Genomic DNA, 24,563 nt, shown 5'->3' with positions numbered 1-24,563 from the left:
AAGTAACTTGCCCAACATCACACAGCTAGAAGATGGTAGAACCAGGACCTGAACCCAGATGCTTCGGACACCAAAGCCAGTGAGTGCTCTTAACTGTATGGTGAGTTGGATCTAGTTTAGTTTAAATGGCATGCAGCATAAAACAATAAATATTTATGGTGCACTTTCCATATGTCCAACAAATTATGAGAAATCGTAAAGAGGGTTACGAGGGCAATACGTATGAAAACAATTCTAAAATAATTATTATCTAGACCATAATGTATAAAAGATCAAAGAAACATCAAAATCACTTCACATCATTTAGTATGGGGGATGTGGTCATGGATAAAGTGGACAAAACTTTAAAAGATTTGAGTTTTTAAAGGAATGGGTAAAAGAATATGCATGTATGTGAAAAATAAGATGTGTATGCTTTCAATATGAGATATGCAAACTGTAGAACAATATCTTTAGTAATATCATCTATTTAAGAAATAAATATTTTGAGGCACTCAAACCAGTCAGACTGAAACACAAGAAGGAGTTAGAAGTAGTTACCCCTACATTAGAAAGGATGAGGGCAGAACTTCACTTTTTATATTATACAGTTTTGTATTGTTCATTTTTTAAAATAAATATTTCAAGTGATTGTAAATGACAGTTTATATATTTGTATAAATTATATATATTAATTGTTAAAAGCATAATTAAAAAAATAATATGCAGCGCCTGAAATTAAAAAGCTATTTTCCCCTAAAAATCAAAATCTTTGGATTATTGTCAGTTTTGTCTACTGGGAGATTTATTTTAAGAAGTGTAATAACTCATTTCTTTCTTATGGCTCTGAAATATATTTAAAAGATGAGTAAAGACTTAGATGTCTTCTCTTTCTTCAATTTAACCTTTCTCAATTTTAGTCAGTAGGCTCATCATTATATAAGTGTCATTCTTAAATCTAGAAACTCTAAACATGTTGCAGAAATCTAACAGATTTTGAAGGTCAGGGAGCTCCTGGAAATGTTTAGGCTACACATGTGGGTGTTAAAACAATTACTTATCTCTAATCTTTTCCTCCATAAGACACACATGCACAGAAAAAATACAACAAAGCAAAACAAACATGTTCTACTCACAGGGAAGTCTAATGTTTGCAACATCCAATTTGTATTTCCTACGCTATATCAAATTGGGTGTCACAATGGGGTATACTATCCCTAAGAAGACAAAATCTAGGCCCACTGGCCAATTTGCAATATCTTCAAATTCCTCCTCCAGGCTCATTAAAGAAGTTTACAGGGTTTCCTGGGATTTCTCAAACAAGCCTGCATATTTGGTGCTGTTGGAGACTATGGATACCCTTCTCTTTGACTACAAGAAATGGCTGTCTAGGCCCTAGCTGGCTGTGATGAGACCTGTGTGGTTACGGCAACTGTACCAGCTGGATTTCAGAATTGTATTCACTAGCCGACTCTTGTGCCTCTCACATTCCCTTTTTTTTTTTTTTTTTTTAATCAAAACTGTCTTGTATAGTTTTGTTACAACTGTCCCATCATTCCATGTTGAGTAGACAGGAGCCAGATAACCAGGCTCTTGTTCACAGGCCTTCAGATCAGAAAGAACTGAATCCAAGGGGCCTCATTTGCACCTGGAACTATCCTAAAAGGTGAGATCCTTGGATTTAAGCTGATTATTTATGGGAGGAGACCATGGTGCCTTTGGGTGGGGTGAGTCATTTTTTTCTGCAGGACAGACATGACTATTTGAGAAGTCTCATGGTGAGAGGTTGGTTGGGCATGTAGGCTAGCTGTAGTTAAGCCTTTTGGTAACTGTATCCTAAACCAACATCTAACTGTAACTTTATGAGAGATCCTAAAGCAGGACTACTGAACAGATCTGCTATGAATTCTTACCAGCAAATATCAGGAGAGATAAAAAATTGTTTCAAGATAGGAGTCTAAAAAACCTTTTCTATAAACTGAAAGATAGTATAAATTTCAGACTTTGTAGAACGTATTGGTTTCTGTTGCAAATACTCAATTCTTTTTTATCATGGGAGTAACCTTAATAAACAATAATTAAACAAGTAAACACAGATATGTTCCAATAACATTTTTATGGATACTGAATTTTGGATTTTACATAAATGTTATATGTCAGGAAATACTACACCTCTTTTGATTTTTTTCAACCACATAAAAATGTAAGTACCATTCTTAGCTCTCAGGCTATATACAAATATGTGGCAGGTTGGATTTGGTATGTGAGCACAGCTTGCTGGCCCTTATTCTAAGCCATTAAGTTTTGGGGTGTTTTGTTATGCAGCAATAGATAATGGATAGAAGGATTATCAAGTATCCTAAATACAGAAAACTTCAATCAGCCACGAGAGTAAAAACAAAGTCCTTGAAATGAGATAGGCATCTATGAGAGCCTGAATGTAAGAGTGCAGAGCAAAACATAAGACTCTGTTACCCAAAATAGTCATACTCTCTTGATATTAATTGGATCAAGCTTTATCACTGCAATTCTTACATGTCACACTCCCACTTTTTAAGGCATGTCCAGGTATGAAAAGTCTCTTCAGCTTTCCTCATTCTAAGAAACCCAATGGCCTTCCTTATTAAGTAATTGCTTTCAAATTACAAATTTTAACGACTGCTTTAACAATTTGAACCTCCCAATTTATCAGTTGTGAATACAAAACTCCAGCAGTTTGGTGCCTGATTGTATCTGCTGAAGTAGCAGTAGAGTGATGAGATGAACTAAAACCAATGGGACAATGGGTGCAACAGTCTAAGATGGACTTTTTTCTTGAGACAGACTTCAGTAACTGAGCACTGCTTTCCAAAAACCTGAGGTTAATTGGTCCCCTTCACTTCCCTAACATATAAGTACCGAAGTTCTCTGATCCAAGAAAGCTACCAGTGCCATGAATTTCCTCCTCACAACCAGACCAGTCCAGTCCATCTGGAGTTTGGAAGGGCAGAAAAGGAGCAAATACAATTTAGTTTAGCATTAAAATCAGCTATGGTTCTTCTCAGGGCCAAGTGCATCTGGGCTCCTAATGTCCTCACTGTTTCTGATTACACAAATAGCCTTTCTTCAAAGCACAATCACATAATCAGAGCCAGGAAGCATTACCAGAAGATATTCCAGCATTAGCTCTTTTGAGTGATCAGAGCTAGCTTGCCCTTACATCCATCTAGGCTCTGATCTCAAAAAGCCATAACAACTGGTTAAAATCTCTTTCTTTCAAAGTGCAATTCCAGTTGAGGTCTTATTTTCCTTCCAGTGCAATTAGCAAGTACTAATGCATCATAGTAGAGATAAAGAAATGAATTAGAAACTCAAATGGAAGGAATGGAGATCCTCAGCTCTTTTCTACTGAAGTCCTTTTAGGCTTCTACACTAAAGTTCTCACTATTTTTTCCAGAATTTAGGAAAATTTCTGTACCACTAGATGTGGAAAATGAGTGGAAGACTATACTTAGGGGATCCCTTGGTGCCTCAGCGGTTTAGTGCCTGCCTTCAGCCCAGGGTGTGATCCTGGAGTCCCGGGATCGAGTCCCACATCGGGCTCCCTGCAAAGAGCCTGCTTCTCCCTCTGCCTTGTCTCTCTGCCTCTCTCTCCCTGTCTCTCATGAATAAATAAATTTTTTAAAAAAATCTTTTTTTTTTAATTTTTAAAAAAAATCTTAAAAAAAAGACTATATTTATGTACCTAGCTTGAGGTGTAGGTGTTGGATATGCCAAAAACAAAATACAGCAACAGTAAAATGTGTCCTGTAACATGATTCTTGAAGGATAATGAACTATTTTTTATTTTATAATTACAGAATTAAGGAATCACTAATGTTTTTCTTTTCAAAAAATAAGCTCTGTACCAAGGTAACTTCTAGAAATTTCTCTGAAAACAGATGCAGCTAGGGACTACTAAATGTCCATTTGCTTAGCTAAAATCAATTTAAGAAATGAAGTACTAATAATCAGTTCATTAATTCAACAAGTACTTACAGAATATCTGGTGTTTGACTGACATTATACAAAGCATTAAAGACTATGTGGAGCTCCTGGGTGACTCAGGCAGTTAAGTGTCTGCCTTTAGCTCAGGTTATGATCCCAGGATCCTGGGATCAAGCTCCACATCAGGCTCCCTGCTCAGTGGGACGTCAGCTTCCCGTCTCCTCCCTGCTCTCTGTCGCTTTCTTTCTCAAATAAATCAAATCTTTAAAAAAGTAAAGAATATACTCTTAAATATTGTAGTATATTAAACAGTAGACTATTAAAGAAGAATCTGATACAATTTAAAAGTGACATAAGAATTATTTTGATTTTTTTCTGATACCAATACGGTGTGGTTAGATTTTTCACTTGAACATATGCAATTTAAGCAAGGCAGTGATGTTGACTTTGACTTTACCAAAAATAAAAAAGTTTGGTTAGAGGAATGAGAAAACTATAAAACAAGCAGCTGTTTAGATTGATCAGAATTTGTGTCTACTTCTGGTTTCATGTCTCATTTCTAGAAAGAAAGAAAGAATAAAGGGAATGTTGTCAAGTTAATTCACAATTCACCTGTTTCTCCCTCATTCTCTTTCTCACTCACACAAGGGCTTATGTATCAATGAGGTGTTTCTGAAAATAGCAACAGGTTACTAAGACGCTAAAGAATATATCACTTAAGATACTTCTCTACACACAAATTTTTAAATAACTCTTTAACCAGTATCTCTTGGCAGATGAACAATCCATTAAAAGGAGAATTCAAATAAGTAATTGCAAGTGTTTTGACACAGAAAAGAGTGAATCCATAAAGGAGATATGAGAAGTTACTAGGTTTACTAATTCAATATAAAATATTCTTGTGAATCTGGAAATCTGTACTAATGTGGTCATTTTGGTATGCAGGTCGATCTATTTATTTATTTATTAAAGATTTTATATATTTATTCATGAGAGACACAGAGAGAGAGAGACAGAGACATAAGCAGAGGGAGAAGCAGGCTCCCTGTGGGGAGGTTGGAGCAGGACTTGATCCCAGGACCCTGGGATCACACCCTGACCCAAAGGCAGCTGCTCGACCACTGAGCCACCGAGGCGTCCCGGTTTGCAAGTCAATTTTAAAGTATCCCTGGCACTTTGACTTTGCAAATGTGAAAGCCTTTGTTTTGATATTTTCTGCAAAATCTATGACAGTATATTAAATTCAATAATGAGAATTTCTCTCTCTGAGACTCTAATCTCTCTCCACACACACATAAATCTCTTCCCACACAATTTTTTTCATATTCCATATGTGTATATACATGTATACTGTGTATGGGTAAAAATAACATATGTATATAAGTATACATGCATACAGTGTCGGATTTTTTTAAACCACAAATGTAAGAGATGCTCACTGTAACAAGTCTGTGAATACAGTTGTGTAAAGAAAGCATTTATACTGACACTCCAAGAATTAATTCTCCCTTTTTAATCCTTACCCTTACTCTTCCAGAATAATAAAGGATAATAATTTGATTTGCATGCTTCCATATCTTAGCTATGTTCATTTGCATTTAGCATATGTTTGTATTCACAGAGGTGTTTTTCTTCCTTCTTTCCCTCTTCCTTCTCGCCTTCCTTCCCTCCTGTTTTTTCTTTCCTCCATACTTATTCCTTTATTTTCACATAAATGATGTGACACTAGCACTTTACCAGTTGTGTATTACAACCATTAGCAATTTGTGAAATCAAATGAATTATCATTACCAGCATTAAAAAATACGCCAAAAACAATAGAATGGAACAGAAAACAGAATTCATTGCAAATAACAGATTATAGTAAGGGTATTTCATTTTACCAAACTTTTATTTCCATTTACATATTTTAAAATAATGGTGTGTGTGTGCGCATATACACAGATGTCTCTGAGTTTATATCCACATGCAGAAATGTGTGTCCCTGAAACAAGTGTGCATGTGAATGAATACTGAATTTGAATTACTATAAAATGAATTTCTCCTGATGTGTAATAATAGATAATGAGTAGAAGTTTTCCTCGGTAAAATGTTTTTCTTCTGGTTTTCATACTAATTGAAATAAAGTTTAGTATGTTAAGCATTTATTAGTAAAATTCATAGAGTACAGAAAACTGAACTACATAGATTCCAGCAACAGACTGGTTCCTTGCACCGTAGAACAACATATTAATTAAATTATTTGTAAAGCTTTTATTCCTGGAATCCAAATGCTTCTAGCATATGTTATATACTTTTCTTGAAAGTATTATTTTTAAAGAGCCCAGACACATTATACAGTTTTATGGCTTCATTTTAGTAGGAATTTAGATCCAAAGAAGCATAACTTCTAACTCTTTAAGTAAGTCACTAATAAGCTTCCACAACAGTGGAATAGAGCACTTTTCATGACAGCACTTGGTGAATATGAAGAGATGTGACCCTGGCTATTCACCGGATTTTGTCATATATACATCTAGTATCATACGCAGATACGAATGACACTATGCGTATTTACCAACCCCTTCGATGACAACATAAACACAAACTTGGATTTGGCTATTACTGTCTTTATCCTTAAATCACCAAAAGTGTAGCACGGGCAAAAATACCACGACACAGATAGCCAAAAACTTTTGAAAATTCTAGAGCTTTTACGAGATACTTTTGAAAATCTGAACAAACCTCTATGGAAGAAACCATTAGTGCACTTGTGGTTCTAATGTAAGACTAAAGTTAAAATTTCACCCGTGTGGTAGTGATCGGGAGAGGCGAGAAATGACTGATACCCTGATGCCTTATTTGAGGGATTCAGCATTTTTTGGAATATGGGAAATGATTATCCATCTCTAGGGACCATGTTTCGGATTAAATGTGTCGAGAACAGCATGCAAAGTTTGGAAAAGGAGGTTACCAGCAGTATTATAACAGAAAACATAAGACCTCCTGCCAGCTGCACTGGTCTCAAAACTTGGCTTAGTGAGTGATGAAAAGTAGCTCCCCAGTCGTATTGTGAAAAAAGAAGAAGAAGAAGAAGAAGAAGAAGAAGAAGAAAAGTAACATTAAGGCAGACATGTAAATTGGAATCAGCCCCAAAGTCCAGGATGTGAATGTGATTAGGCCAAAGGTAACAGAAATACTGTTCATTCATATCCTTACTTCTCTCAAGTCTTGGCTCAGATGTTATGTTTTCAGTGAATCATTTTCTTTCTCTTCTGAAAACAGTTCTTTTCTATATCCCTTCTTTTACTTCTGTCCCTTTGCCAAACTTTGCTTTTGCATATGAAATCTATTTATTTGTTTATTTGATTATCATTGGCCTCCATCACCAGAATCAAATTTCTATAAAGGTAGGGACTGTCCATCTAGTTTACTGCACTATTACCAAACATCTGGAACAGTCTTGGTCCTCAGTAGATGCTCCATAAATACTTTTAAAATGAAAGGCACTAATCCTTTTTAATTCCAAAATAATCAGAAACTTAGGAGTTATTTGGTCTCCTCGACTTCTCCTTCATCATCTTCCACACCAAGTCTATTGCTGTTTTCTCAAAGAACAATGCCACCCTTGTCTTTGCCTTCCTCTCTATCCCTGCTTTCATGACCTTGATTCAAAAATCTTCATCTGAAGCAACATAATTACTGCTAATTTCTTCAGCCATTTAACAGTCAACATAGCAATTTCAGAATATGAGGGTATTGATTTATTGCTGTTTTAAAGGTACCAAATAGTCGGCACAGTGGATCCCCTGACCCTATTTCTTCTACAAGACTTAGCTCTTCTCATACTGTTCTCCCCTTCCTTGGTGTCCTTCTCTAACTACATATTAAAGGAAAAGCAAATTGCATGAAATTAAATCAGCACTAACCAAATCTATGTAAATTTGCCATTCTTTTCAAATTAAGATTTTTTTTTCTCACATATTTGAAAACTTCTGAGATGGCTATCCCATTTTTATAAGGTTCATACTTTCCTTATTTTCCAGAATAAACTCACAGGGCCCAATAATTAAATTTTGAAATATTCCAATAGTCAGAATTCATAATTCTGTCTATTTTTGCCAATGTAACTAATCAATGGATTGTGTGTTTGTTTTTTGCTCACTGTAAATCATTTTTCTCTCATAACCTGCTAAATATAAGATGGGAATAAAGGGCTTTGGCTATGATCTTGTAATCTCAATCAATGGGCCAGATATATTTAAATGTGTTTCAAATGTTCAGAATTATTTAAGACATAAAACATGCAAGTCACTTAGTACTGAAAAACAGCTGTTGGTTTCTTATATGTTTATGTAGAATCATAGATATTAAATGAATGAGGTGAATTTGAGGGTTCTCAGATGTGGTCATAAAAACCATTCCTGGAGGCCTGGGTGGCTCAGCGGCTGAGCGTCTGCCTTGAGCTCAGGGCGTGATCCTGGGGTCCTAAAATGGAGTCCCACGTAGGCCTCCCTGCATGGAGCCTGCTTCTCCCTCTGCCTGTGTCTCTGCTTCTCCCTCCCTCTCTCTCTCTCTTTCTCTCTGGGTCTCTCATTAATAAATAAATAAAATCTTTAAAAAAAACCATTCCTGATCAATGATATAGAACAAGAAGCGGGAAGGGGAGGTGTAGATTAAGATTTTCCATCTATCTATTTATCATCTATCTATCTATCTATCTATCTATCTATCTATCTACCTCGCTACCTGCCCACTCCTGTATGTATATGTGTCTCTGTATCTGTGTGTATATATATTCTATTGAAAACCTTTCTGTAGCTCTGCACTGTTTACTGTGGACAAAGCAGAAGTGTTCAACAGGTATGTCAGAGTAGACCATGACCAAGGCTTTATTTTCCTTTCTAGCTTTCAAAGTGCGTTATGAAGTGAAATGCTTAATACACTTTCATTTCTCTTTTTTTCCTCAATTTTTTCTCCTTCTCCTATTTCCGTACTCAGATGGTCTAGCCACTAAAAAAAAAATACTTCTGTTTCCTGAAAGGACCATCCTATTGTATGCTTTCAAATCTGTGGTGTAATCAGCATACTCTTAGTGGATACAGAAGGTTGAACAATAAGATGTCAAGCTTCTGCAGAAAGAGGAACTACTAATAGGCAGCACAATGGTGTCCATATTTCTTTTCATTGGGGATTTGTTTACAGCCCAATATCTGGAAATTACTGTTTCATCTCAAAAAAAGCAGGAATAACAGTCTTCTCTCAAAAATAGCAAAACATAGAGCAGACATAAAAGGGAATCAGCTAACAATGTTCCAAAAAGACATAAAACTACAGGTCCAATAAAATGATGGAAACAATTCCTAGGATAATGAAAAATGGGTGACAGCATTTAACAGGATAAATTTAAGGAAAACAGCATGTTTTAAATGCACTAGATGATATTTCTGTTTATAAAATCCGTATATTTAATAATGTCTTACAAAAAGAACAAGAGGTTTCTAAAAATAGGAAAATGGTTCTGAGAGGACAAATTGCCTGTTCCAGTACAGAACTGATAGACTGAGAAAGGAGTGGGAATCAGGGAAATAGGACAGTAACATGGAAGTAATTGAGTTCATAATCCATTTTAATTTTTCCTAATAAAAAATTGAAAGCCATGGTATACTATTTATAGTTGTGACATCAGTAAACTGTCTAATAACCATATTTCTCATTCTTATTCTTTAGAATAGGTTGTTGTTTTTCCATTAATCTTTCTTTACTGTTGCTAGTCTTCAAAAATCCTTAAAGAATTAACCCCCAGTCTAATCCAGATATTTTTCCTGGAATTATTCTAGTATTGTGAGTCACAAACAAGGACATGAAAATCCTTTTCAGAAAATATTATCTTAGCAAAGTTCATTCTTATCTATTTATGCTACTTAGCACTTCTACATGTGGTGTTTACTGGAAATGCTTCTTGTTCTTTGCGTGGTGAGTTGTTACTATTTTTAAACTCCATCAAGCAGGATTTACTCCTCTGTGAAGTCTCTGTTGGCCCTCAAAGATCTTTGCCCCAGTGTGCCTTGAGCATGCCTTATCTGTACTCAGATTGTAGCGCTTAATTCATTGGAATGCTACTTTATGCTTACACATAATTTCTCTCATTAGAGCATGTTAAAGTGGTTTACTCACAGTAAGCATATGACACACAGAAGAATAAAAGATGAATAGAAAGAAAAAAGAAAGGAAGGATAGACATTTTTTAAAAAAGGAAAGAAAGAAGGAAAAAAGGAGGAGAAAAAAATGAAGAAAAAAGAGGGGAATAAAAGAGAAATGAAGGTTTATTAAGCGTTTCAGTTCATAACCCATCTCGAAAGTCTTCCTTTACCTGGCATAGACAAAATTACTAAAAATAGATATTCAATAATTTACCATTTAAGGCAACTTCCTTTTTTTCCAAATCAAACTAGACACAAAAATATTATCTTGTTTAATATGATTTTATTAGTTTGTAAGTTCTATGATCTGAATACATAAAGTAGTCAAAAACATTAAATGATTAGTTCTTCATGATTTAATTTATATTATGCCATGTCCAATGTTTTTTGAAGCACTTGATAATAGTAATAGTATGCTATAAACTTTCTTAGAATTTTTTCAAGTCTACTAACTTTACATCAAATGTAGATAATATATCCATAAATACTCTTTATGATTCTTTTCAAGTTTTACTGTATTTCGCATTCAAAAATAAGTCAATAAACATTTCACAAAGAATATTAATAATAAGAATCATGTGTGGGTTGATTTGTATTTAGTCCCTCAAAAATGTAAATTTTCTCTATTATGCTATGACTAATATATATACATTTTGCTTTCTTTCTTTTGCTTTTTTAACTTTAAATTCAAAATATACAAAATCAAATCTTGCCACCTAACCTATTATTAGGAGATATGAAGCTCATTCCTGAAGAAAATAAAACATTAAACAAGTGATTTATTAAAGTCCTGCTGAAATTCATTCTTGGAATTTTTATTCCAAAGCTAATATTGCAAAAAGCATTTTTTGGGGGGAAGAATACACTAATATTAAAAAACATTTAAAAAACCTTTTTATCAAAATTGTTTCATATAATGTATAGATAACAGAATTTTGAAATGTATGTATCTCTATGCATTTAACGAGAACTCTGCATGGAATTCAACCTCATTTATAATGTAAGTTTCTTTTTTAATCCCCATTTTTAATGGGGATTAGTGATTTACAAAAATGAATTACAATATCCTGTCTCTAGTAAAACATAAAGAACATAAAAACAAATGAAAATAGGATGCATTAAAATGTGCATTAATTTTGAAATGATGCCAAAGGATTTAGACAAAGTGTGACTGTTCTCAGAAAAACAGAAGTTTATGAGATAGTTAAGAACAGCAAATGATGACTGGCTTTGGACTGTCTGAGCTGAAGAGGTATACATGGATAAAGGTATTTCATAGTACTGATGTACTAAAGAGTTTAGAACTGGAAATATAAATTAAAGTGTCAGTACTAATAGGATTTCTCAGGTTTGACCTTTAGGGTAAAGTTTACGATGAAGTAAATCATGTTTTTCTGCCTTCCCCTCTTGATAAATTACTAAATATGAATTTAGTAAAAATATTACCAGAAAAAATTATAAAAGACTGAAATAGACCAAAAAATTATTGAGTGTCGTCAGTGGAAACCTGTAAATTGTTTAAAGAACATCCTTTTGGTTTATCTCTTTTAAAATATTTACACCATTTTCTTTTAGATATTTCATAATCCTGTGAGTTGTAAACCAATGATAGAAATATAATAGAGTTTTGTCTACAGACATGAAAATAATTATGTCCATTGGTGGGTGATAGATTTTCCTCCATCTCCTATGGGAAAAGGCAGTTTTGCATATATTTGTAAATCAGTTTAACCATTCTTGATTGGCTTATGTACATGCGGTGCTTTGAATTCTCCTTTGAAATAATTGTCACATTTTACTGGTTTACTCATTAATTAAGTGATATCTTTGACATATGTTCATTTATATTTATATGTCATTATTTTACCTTCACAAATTATCTTTTGATTTTATCTAATATCTACTTGTGAAAGTAATATGCTAAAACTATGGCTGGACAGGTAGTGATTATAAGCGTACATGCATTATTATAATAATTATCTTTCAAAACAATACAAAGAAATTATATGAGTATGTGGTAGGCTGAATAATGACCTCCCTCGAGCCTCTCCCAAAGTGTCCATGTTTCAATCTCTGGAACTTGTGAATATGTTACCTCACATGGCTGAAGGGACTTTGTAAATATGATTATGGTTAAGAATCTTGGGATGAGATTATTATCCTTCATTATCCTGCTGTGCCCAATGCAACCAAAAAAGTCCTTATAAGAGGGAGGCAGGAGGGTCAGCCCCAGAGAAGGAGATGTGAAGATGGAAAAAGGAGTCAGAGAAGGGAGAAGTTGGAAAAGGCTGCATTTTTGGCACTATAAATGGAGGAAAGGGCTCTGAGCCCAGAAATGAAACAGACTCTAGAAACTGGAAAAGAGAAGGAACAGATTTTCCCCTGGAGCATCCAAAGGGAATAGTGTTGTGCCAATAACTTGATTTTAGCCCATAACACCCATTTCAGACTTTTGACCTCTATATTCTGACATAATAATTTTGTGTTGTAAATGTGATAGATTTTTTTAAGCCACTAATTGTGTAGTAGTTGTTGTAGCAGCAATAAGAAATTAATACAAAGCATTAGAAATTCACACAAAGGCCCAATTTCATTAAGTGCTCATGTAAGCACTAAAGTTATTAAAATAATAAATATACTCCAACGTAACATTGCTTGACTACAGCTTTAGAAAACGTTTATACCTGACAACACAGTTTGTTTCTCATTTACTAGGGCTCTAGAATTCACTATCTGGTCCTTATTTATTCTAATTATTAAAAGTCCCAAAAGTCTTTTGGTAGTTAGTTTTATGTGTCAACTTGGTTAGGCTATAATATCTAGTTACCCAATCAAACACTAATCAAGAAGTTCCTGAGGAGGTGTTTTGTAGATGTGGCTAATATAAAGGTGTGGCTGAAAAAAGGAGGTTACTCTTAATACTGTGGATGAAGCCTCATCCAGTGGGTTGAAAGCCTTAAGAGCAAAAACAGGTTTCCTGAAAAAGAAAATCTGCCTCAAGACTGGAGCATTCACTCTTGCCTAAGCTTCAGCCTGCGGCTCGCCCTCCTCATTTCAGATTTGTCAGCCACTACAATGCTAAAATGAAGATAAGCATCCTTCTCAAGAGTACGCTTTGCCTGTCAGTGCCATAAGAGGGCTTACGGAAAGGCCTAACAAAACGTTCAATGTAAAATCAGGTGGAAAGAATATACTGAAAGAATAGATAGATAAGTCAAATATAGGAGAATTTAGTATTTAGTAGAATTTGTTGCTAGTATTATATACCATGCCTAATTCTTCTATTTTATTCTGATTTTATAAAGAATCAATTTCTATGTGATACTTAATAAAATGATAAGGAGAGAAAGCACATTATAAAAGTAAAAATGTGCATTTTTACCAAATTTTCAGGAAATTAATGCATTTTTATGTCAAAAATAGTGAAAGCATCATCTAAAAATATTAACATTTTATATCTCTAAGTGGTGGAATGATCAGAGTTTGTTGTTGCTGTGCTTTAACTATAAACAAGTTTTCTAAAGAAACATGCAGCAACTTTTTGTAAGGTAAGGTATATTTATTTTTTTTAATAATCTCTACACTCATTCTGGGGCTCAGACTCATGACCCTAAGATGAAGAGTTACGTGTTTTCTGACTGAGCCAAAAGGTGCCCCAAGAAATCATGGGACAATTTTAAACTAAAAATTATTTATCAAAATATGATAATGAGTTAACATTAATTTGAGATATGAATTTTTATATTTACAAATTATCTCTGGAGGGGCTACATCTTTTGAATAGCTTTAATATCTTGTAATAGCTACAGATCTCTTTGGGAAAGAAATGTCTTCACAAACAAGCTATTAGTAATTAAAATCAAGTAATATGAATAACTAAATGCTCCCTAAGCCATACGTGGTATTTTTATTAGCCCACTATACTCCCCTTCATTTTCTGCCCTTTTCTTGGCTCTGTCATTACCTCCTTGTATTGTCTATAGCAGATGGTTCAAGGGTGGCACCTGACAGTCTGCTGCAATCAGAGACGTCTCCTGGATAATATTCTATTTGGAGCTAATATGAATATTTTATATATACGTACACTTCCCCCTTCCCCCACTAGGTCCTAACCTTAAATAATGTCAGCCTCTAAAACAAATTTAGGATAATGAAAGCCCAAGTGAACTAGAAGAGAATGAAGACAGCATGATGACAAAGCAGAAATGGGAAACAGAGAAAAGACAAAATATAGATGTAATTTAAGCCCAGAGTTCTAGTCACTGAGCTTCAAGAGGCAATTGTGGTTCCTGTTGATCTGTGTTACTTTGGTGAGGGACCACATTATCTATCCAGAAAAACTCTTTCTTACTTAATACATTGGTCATAGTGCTAAAAAATTAAAATATGCATTACATTTTTATTTTTAATTTTAAATTTTATAAATAAGACCTACTCCTTAACCAAAAAAAATGTACAACCATTGCAAATTACCTATTAATTAGAGAAAAAACAGATCTGCTTGATTATATAGCAAATAAAAGCTTCTCTTTTTATTCTGCAAAATCAGAAATTGAGAAATGGTAAAGAAAATACACTAGAACAATTCATATTTAAGTTCTTTTTTCTTTTTATTTTTTCTTCTTTTTAAAATTTGTTTTCATATTTAAGTTTTCAAATTCATCATTTGTCTGTTTCCTCTTTCTATTCCAATGTCTAGCCAAATTCTAGGGCAGGTTTCTTTTGTGGGGAAAAAAAAACGTATCAGTCCATGGTTCTGGCAAGATACTTAAACTAGTAAAAAAGTCCATGATCATACTTCAAATATTATAGTTGAAATATATCATTCAAAAATTCTAATGTAAAACAGAGGTAATAAAGAAATTTCTTCTTTACCTTAATATTTAAAAATAAACTCCCTGAGAGGTAACATACATTGACATAATTTGCTAGTGAACAAGCACAAATAAAAGGGCTTTTTTGCCTTAATCAGATAACAGGTGCTGTAAAACTCTGTTCTTCACGAAAACTCACAAACAGTTCACATACAGCATGTTAGAAAAGAGCACAATATAATTCCAAATGGCATACAAATAAGATTATATTATATAAGTTTCCATTAGAATCTTCTCAATAAGCAATGAAATAAATATCACTGGGTTTCACTATAAAATGAGCTTTTCCAGAGAGGAATCTGATTCTGCATTAGCATCAAGGTAGTTGGTCTGAAAAGGTCATGTTATATTACTGAAAAAAAAATACAAAACAAAAACTCAAACCACCTTAACTCTCATAATAATATAAAAGCCACTCTATAATAAGGCACCACAGTTTATTCAAGGGAAAATTAGCATACACCCTTAAGTATCTTTCTTTTTTTGGTTTAATGTAGAATTTGTATGTCATAAATATATCAGTCATATCCCCAAAACCTCATAAATGTAATCTTAACTGTATGTATTTAGGTGAGTTTTATTTCTAGGTGTACCCTAGCTGTAAATACCACATTACACCTCACCTAGTTGGATTAAGTAAAATAATTATTTGTCAAAATAATTGCTTTGTTAAATGAGGCATTTGAGGACCACAATATATGGTTCCAATTCTTTTCTCCATTTTAATTGAAGGAAAACTTTTCTGAGTTGGTAAGATTGATACAATCTAAGTAGGATAGAATTTCAACAGGGGCTAATACCTATTTGATAACTCATGGCATAAATGTTGGTCATAGCAATTATTAGCAGCTTCCTGCCTGATTATACAAAGTACCATATTCTCATTCATGTCCTTTAGTAAATTGTGTCCTGGCATTTTATATCTCAAATCATAACTCCTTTAAGTATTCTCCAGAAAAATCTGCCCACTGAAGTTTCCCCTATCCCAGGGACTCCCTGATCCCTCAGCAAAGTCATTTTATCATCGTGCTTATCATAATAATATCTGTCCTCTTAAGTGTTCCTGATTTTGAATGTTTCCTATTACACTTAACCTCAGAAGTATTTTAGAAATGGAAAATATGTATTTTTATTTAAATACTATCAAACCATAATATTGAGATGAACAACATATGTCCTGTGCTTAAATATCACCAGATCAATGACAGATAGATTGATGTCTGAGTTAGGAATACCTTAAAATAACATGTATGCAAATGACAAAATATTAACAACAGAAAAAATGAACTTCTCTGACCCACTGCACGATAGAAGCAAATGTCCAAAGGTATGTGATACCTTTTACATATCTTCTCTTGATGTTTCACCTTCATACTCAGACATTGAAAACAGGCACTTTCAGAAGAGCTCAGGGATGTATTCGTAACACATTTGAGCATCTTATTAACAGATGTACTTTTCTCCGGTGATCCCTGCAAGAAGCACTTCAATCACTGAAATAGGTCTTTTATTGAAATCAAGATTTTAGATTTTTGTTTTCAAAATGAGTTTACAGCCTATTCTATATGCCAGGGGGCACTGTGGTTCAGTGTTTGTGTTTCCTATTGTTCTACAACATGTCAGAACTTAGTTGTTCATGGATTTTTGTGGTACTCTATTTTTTTTTTTTCTTACATGGTGAGAACATCCCTGAGTAAATTTACAGGAATAAAACATAATCTTATTATGGCCTGCTTCTGACTTGCCAGTTTATTGCTGCTAGCCAATAAGAGGTATTTTGGTGCTGAGTGTGTACTCCTATTAAAGAATATGAAAGAGGGCAGCCCGGGTGGCTCAGCGGTTTAGCGCCTCCCTTTGGTCCAGGGTGTGATCCTGGAGACCGGGATCGAGTCCCTCATCGGGCTCCCTGCATGGAGCCTGCTTTTCCCTCTGCCTGTGTCTCTGCCTCTCTCTCTCTCCTCTCTTTCTCTCTCTCTCTGTGTGTGTGTCCCTCATGAATAAATAAATGAAATCTAAAAAATTTAAAAAATAAAAAAGAATATAAAAGAATTCTATATAACCCACTGTAAATTACTTCTGGTGAGGTATGGAAACATATTTTACTCTGAATCCTAAATACAAGTACTTGGGAGCATATTGAAAAGTTTGAGGTCTGATTGTTTACATTCACATGCTAAAAGAACTTTGTTCTACTATTAAATAAATCAAGAGTCTTGAGTTCTAGGCTCCTGGGTATAAACTCAACAGAGTACGAATTCAGGTTTTTTCTATGTTGTTACACCGAATACCCCACTGGTATAAAAACAAGAGAAAAGTTAAATTAGAACACTAGAAGGTACACTTTCAGACCTCTACCTTAATACTGTTGGTACTCAGTCTCATGAGTATACTTAATTTTCATGCAACATTCAGGCCTCCCATATTTTTCTTCCCCATCCCCCCGAAAGTGCTGGATTCCTGAGCTATATTATCATGGCTTGGGGGACTGGGTGCTCCTCTGTGTGGACCTTGCATTAAGTGCTTCTGGAATGCAAACTATTTCATTTCCAACCTCTGACTTTTCACTGGCAACTATAATGACCCTTATGCCGAACTAATAGTATACATCCTAGTTTAGGAGCTATCTCGGCCAACAGGTATTAATACCATTTGAGTAAAACTGCACGTTGATTTGATCCACCTCCATTCTATCCTCTTTTACAGTGCCTGCCTGTTCTGGAGATGCTGCCAAACTGAAAATTTTATCTTCCATAATCTCTTAGAATTCTGGAGAATTCATAGTTTAAAAATATATGTGCTCTTACAAGAATTGGAAGTGAGGTGTTAATATCTGCTGGCCTCTTTGGATGCATTCTGTTGTTTAGCAGTTATAAGATTAGATAATGACATGTGGAAATTACCTGGTACTCAGCCATGATTGCAGCAAAATAGCCTTAAATTAGATTAGAAGTACCTTCTTCCAAAAAAATCATACTCTGAATTTCTTTCTTTTTTAAAAATTTTACTTCACATCAAAAGTAGCTTTAATGTTTCCTTGTGAGTGTAGAGTTACCATTATTCTGTGGGTCTTATTCTATCTAAATATTAAGACACAAATTCACTAAGTGATGGTTTTCAATTTACCTGAGGTTGTGGAGTGTGTGTCATACAAGACCTTGAGTGAAGCTGAGCCACATATCACAATCATGCAGATTGTATTCAATCTTATATCTCCAAAAGTGATGTTCTAATCCCAATACCATTAGAAGACATATTTCTATGTCTTCTAGGTTATAAGACATCAAGTTTGGGATAGTATCTGCTAAGGAGTCATCAGAGTCACCATGTAATATTCCACTATTGTATCCTTTTCAACTTGTTTGCTATAGCTAGAATAATAAAGTAAGACCTCGAAAAGGAGAATTATCTTACTAATAGATATTAGCTAAAGGCGTTGAGAAGATTATGCGTACTGGAAGGTGAGGTTAGCTAGAGGTGAAGTTAGCCTAAAGAAAGAAACAGTGGTGTCCCCCTAGTATCCATATCCTTGAAACTCCTGATGGAAGTATGCTATATTATTTTGGGGATAGCTTTAGCCACCCTACCTTAATTTTTTACAGTGAAAAACTGCCTTGTCAAAGTTCCAATTCTTTTATTTCTTATTTACTGCTTGCTAGTGACAAATATAACCTGATCATTGCCCTAATAGGCTCAGGTCGATTTGCTAAATGATTTGTCCACTAAAAATCAGAATTGCTTGCTACTTATGGAAATCTGGCCTAGGAAGAGAAACTCAGAACATCATTGAGTATAAAGGGCTAAGTGGGTGTCATCATACTTCTTACCAAAAATGGCCAGGCATCCGTGGAAATACTGCTTAGATGCAAATAATTTGCCGTCTTTTTTAGATTACATTGGGAGTAAAAACCTAAACACATAGTTTCAACTGAAGTAACAGTCATGTCTACTTTCAAAAAAATTTTTAATGTATATCATCCTGTCTATAACATAAAATACACAGTATTGAATTTTGTAGAAGAATTTTGTAGGGTGGCTAAAGAGAGAAAAATATCACCATGAGAAGACACTTGGAGGAAGGAACCAGATCCAAAGAGAAGAATTTCTCTAGGCATCCAGGTCTACACTGAAGTGAAACCAAATTAGGATCAGAAGCTTGGTCTGTAATTGGCACTGTATTTAATAAATTAATAATTAGGTAGATGATTCCACTCTGACTGAACAGACTTGGGAGTAGTTGACTTCAAATTATGTCTGTTGTCAGGTAAAACATTGTTGAAAAAAACCCTACATGCCTATATTTAGCTGAGGCTGAAAACACAGCCAAGGAGGTTTATCGTAAGTGAGGTTACTTAGAGATAGATAATCCTATATGACTCTGGAGTTGGTAGGAGAGGTGTCTGCTGGAGACACTATGTCTCCAGACATAATGCAACTCATTCTAGACTAGGTTTCAGAGCAATCTTATTGGCATGTTTCCTTCCCTCCTCACCCTTGAAGCATCCTCCCAAGTTCCTAAAGTATTTACGTAGGACTGGCTAACCCAAACATCTCCAGTAGACTCTGACTAGCGTTCTGAGATGAAGTCCACAAAACCCAGTCTAACCATTTTAAGTAGAAAGAAATGTATTAGAAGATATTGTATGGATGACAGTATCCTCAGAGGAGCTAGAGGTGAGAAGATGGCAGCCAAAGGAACCACTTAACTACAAGACTGCTCTGGTAGAAAGAATACAGGTACTGGCTCATGCCATCTGGCACCTATGATGATAGGAACCAGAGCTAGAATGTCTGCGTGAGCTGCCACAGAGGCAACTGCTTTCTCTCGCCTGTTTACACAATGTACCTCTGTCTCCTCCTCCTATATAGTGCAAGTTGTTCCCTCTCTCAGTGGCTGCAAGGGAGTCTCTTAAAATTTACTTTTTCTTGTTTAAACACTGCTCCATATTTAGAAAGGCAGACTAGAAGGGGGGTTGAATGATTTTTTTTTAAGATTTATTTATTTATTTATTTGAGAGAGCATGAGCAGGAGGGGCAGAGGGCGAGAGAACCTCAAGCAGGCTCCACACTGAGTGTGGAACCCAATGCAGGGTTCCCAGGACCCTGAGATCACAACCTGAGCCGAAACCAAGAGTTGGAAGCTTAAACAAGTGCACCACCCAGGCACCCTGAAAAGGGGGTTGAACAATATTAAGCAACTCAACTCATAATATCTTCTGGAAAATTTCATTCCCTGTCAGCTACTCTGTTTACATAGAGTGGTCTGAGAAGGGAGACTGAAACCAAAATGGACCAAACACCTAAATATTATACTTTCCAGTAAAAATAAGAACACAGCAACATAAATTAATACATCACCAAAGCTAAAATAGACTTATTTGTGAATATTAAGCTTAATAATTGTTTTTGGAGTGAGGAGTTTTAATGACTAAATCAAGCTATGTAGGAATGTAGGTACTTTTTAAATCAGGCTATTAAAAAGTTAAAGAAAAACATGAGAAGCATGGATTACTTTTGATTGTCTTCTTTAAAATTATAAATCATTGAAGAGATTATTTAGGTGCATTACATTAATATTCTTTCTTTCATCTTTTGGCATTGTACTATCTTAACTTTTTATGGTTTTAATCTTTTCTCTTTTGGCCTTTTCACTCACAAATTTTGAAAGGTTTTTTTAAATAAAACAACTAAAAGATCAATATCTACAAAGCCCAAGTGGGGCACTTGATAAATGATGAAGGAATGTAGAAAAATACAAGGAATGCAACTCCACCCTAGAAAACTACTTAATACACTGTAGAAACACCCTTTGGTTTATGTAAAGAGAATTTCATGAAGATGAGTAATATGTTTTTTCTCTCTTGGTAGTGATTATTGCTTGCTGGATAATTCCAATATGAATCTAATAAAAAAACAATTTATTAGGTGTCTATGGTGTGCAGTACACTGTCCTCGATGTTGAATTTTGGAGAATTCATATTTAGTTTTCAAAAAAATGTTAACAATTTACTTAGGTATTGTGTCATAATTAATTCTAGAATGTATACTTATGTTTAATATATAATAATCAAACACATAGTTGAGAATATTTAGTTCTAAAGAATACACAGCCTGCTTTTAACAGGTCATATTTTATTAATGATGTACAAAATATCTTTCTTAAATTGCATAAATTTATTATTTTAAGGAAGATTTTTCTCAAAATAAAATTCATTTTGTTAAAAGAATTGCAAAATAAGCATTTCCATCTCTGAAATTCATTCCAAAGCAAATCTAGTTTGTGATTGTAAAAGATTCTGTATAATCAATTTATAATCTAATTTGTCCTATTCTTTTTTTTTTTTTAAGATTTTTTATTTATTTATTCATTAGAATACACAGAGAGGAGAGAGAGAGGCAGACACACAGGCAGAGGGAGAAGTAGGCTCCATGCAGGGAGCCCAACGTGGGACTCGATCCCGGGTCCCCAGGATCACGCCCTGGGCTGAAGGCAGCACTAAACCGCTGAGCCACCCGGGCTGCCCATGTCCTATTCTTTTAAAACAAATGTATTTGTTATTATCAAATAATCAGATGGTTTTTTTTTTTCTTTCCAAAGGAATAAACTTGGTCCGGATCAAACCTTCAGTGTGATCAAAATCATAGGTAAATTTACTATTTTCCAGTGAAAATGTACCTAAAACTGTCATAAAGCTTTTATACATACCCATTTAAAAAAATACAATAAATAATATTGTAGATCAGACTCATTGGTTCAACAGCTTCCCAGTTTTTTGTTTTTTTTTTTTTAATAAAAATGTCCAGAAGGACTGCTTTTCTTACTAATCCAATATTGCTCAGACTGGATACCTAGGAGATTCACTCATGTGTCTTGAGCACCCAGAAATTCTGACTGAATTAGTCAAGGAAATAGTTTGGACGTTGGTTGTTTTTCTTGAAGTTCTTTAAGTGATTATACTGGCAGCCACAGTTGAGAGATGCTATGCTATCCTTTAATTTCAGAAGGTTATGAACACAAAACCAAAAATCTATGTTTCTATTATTCAATCTATCACTAATCTATAAATGTACCTAGGCAGTTTCTGAAGTTTTAGATTTCCAATTTGCCTTTATTTTTAACATTTGTCACAGTCAATTAGCAAATATTACTATTTACATTGTTAAAGATGATTTTAATTAATGTCACTGTTTTGCAGTCTGATGACTGCTGTATTTGATATAAAATATATTTCAGGTTTTTATAAACTATTATGGCCTGCTGCCTGGATATGATAGACTGATATTCAGTAAGTATTCTACTCTCCTTCTAGCACTTCTTGCATTTATATCTTAGAAAATTATAGATTGCATTTCTTATGCTTCTTTGGAACTGGGATCCAGATGTGTTTTGACTTTGAACAATAAGATTGGCCTTGCATGATATTTGTAAGGTGGCCAGGAGCAGAGACCAAATTTTTGATGCAGCTACCATTTTTGCTAATAAGTATAAGTACGGGGGTATTTAGTTTTCTGAAGCAAATGAACAGCAAATGAACTCCTATCTTGAGTTTGGAGAAGGTCAGGAAGCATGTCCTGGGATATCCATTTTACCAATATGGTTTACAATAGGCAAAGTATAGTTTTGTAAATGGCAGTAGTAGCAGCTAAGGCTTCCTGACTATGGAAACTGTGTCTATGTCAGGTTTCTGAATCTAATAAACTTTCTGCTTAAACTAGTTAGCATAGTTAGTGGATGCTGAAATTAAACTTTTAGTATTAGCTATCTTCCTGCATATGACCTACTTTTCATATACACACACATGCATATGCACATATGCACACATACATATGTGTGGATGTATTTAAATCTGTTCTCAGATGTCCTAAAGAGAGAAGTAGCATTTTAGTTTGCTTATTCTGAATCTTCCTATCATACTTTTACAGAGGTACTGCAACCAAATATTAAAGCAGTGTTTGTTTTTATTAGATCACCTTATTCAACTGTAATATAATGCCTTCTGCCCCTGAGCATTAAGCTGGGAGGGGAAGAGCACAGAGGAAAAATTAGACCAAAGTCATGTTTCCAGATAGTACTGATTCATATACTCCTGTCTTAAGCATATTTTAAGATAAAGTCTTCAAACAACCTTATTATTGATTCGAGGGTTTTGTTAATTGTCCATGCTGAAAAGTTACTAAGTTACTTTTGTTATAAAATTCTCCTTCTAACTCCAGATTCTATAGGGCAGGCCAGAACTATGGCAGGACAAATGAACAGGGGAGATTACAGAGAAGCTACTAGAGATATATTGTGACACTGATGATGACATTCAGGGAGTGTTAGCTGGCTCCAACTGGCCAAGAAACAAGCTCCGAATAATAAGTTGAAGGCTAATCAGCTGTCAGTGCCAGGAATGCCTGATGGATGGGATGCCAGGTTTAGCAAATAAATATACAGGCCACCATTTCAATATGACTTTCAGATAAACAATTAATTTTGGTATAAGCAACATTTGGGTCATACTTATGCTAAAAAAAGAATTCCACTGTTAATCCAAATTTAATTTGGATTAAACTGTGTGCTGTCTAAGCAAACCTAACTTTCAGGTGGCAACAATAACCAAGTCCTAAGGATCAGATCTGCGTGCAAACCTCCTATCTCTAAAAAAGCAGGGCTGCACTTCTTTAGAAAATGAAATACTAGTCAGAATTTCAAGATGACACGTGGGAATGAAAGTGTTCTCAGTGGCAAAGCTTACACACTGATTAAAGAAGAGAACCACGATGATCACTGATTTTGACTAATCACTGAATCTTAACAATTTACCTAGATTTTCTCTATTGCTCTTTATTGGGCTCTAGCTTTTCCATAAATGGGTACCAACTATTTCCTTGAGTGTTTCTTTATTTTTACTCATTGCCTTATTGAGTCTCATCCTGAATTTTATTTTATTTTATTTTATTTTATTTTTTATTTTATTTTATTTTATTTTATTTTATTTTATTTTCTCTTAAAAGATTTATTTATTTATTCGTGAGAGACACACACACACACACACAGAGAGAGAGAGAGAGAGAGAGAGAGAGAGGCAGAGACACAGGCAGAGGGAGAAGCAGGCTTCATGAAGGGAGCCCGATATGGGACTCGATCCTGGGGCTCCAGGATCACGCCCTGGGCCGAAGGCAGCACTAAACCACTGAGCCACCCAGGTGTCCCTCATCCTGAATTTTAACCTTTCTTATTTGCCATTTCCAACAGCCCAGTAGGAAATCTAGAATATATCCAAGAAGTCAAAACCCATTATTTTATAATTATGGATTAAACACTTCCTCTCTAATTTCACTATTCCTGCCATTTTCTACTCCAAGTCTTATTCACTATGTTACCATCTCCCATTCATCTCATATACAGAGCTTTGAATAATCTAGGTTAATATATCTTTTTGAACTACATTTACGAACACTTACAACATTGAGGTTTCATTTTTCATTCTATCTTATGTATCATCTATAAGATTTCTATGTAAAACTATGACAACTAAGACTGCTATGTAGTGCAGTACTTAGGGTGTTTTCTACCTTGAAA

This window comes from Canis lupus, chromosome 18, assembly GCF_003254725.2.
Source record: "Canis lupus dingo isolate Sandy chromosome 18, ASM325472v2, whole genome shotgun sequence".
Lineage (NCBI taxonomy): Eukaryota > Metazoa > Chordata > Mammalia > Carnivora > Canidae > Canis > Canis lupus.
This window is presented reverse-complemented; position numbering follows the sequence as displayed.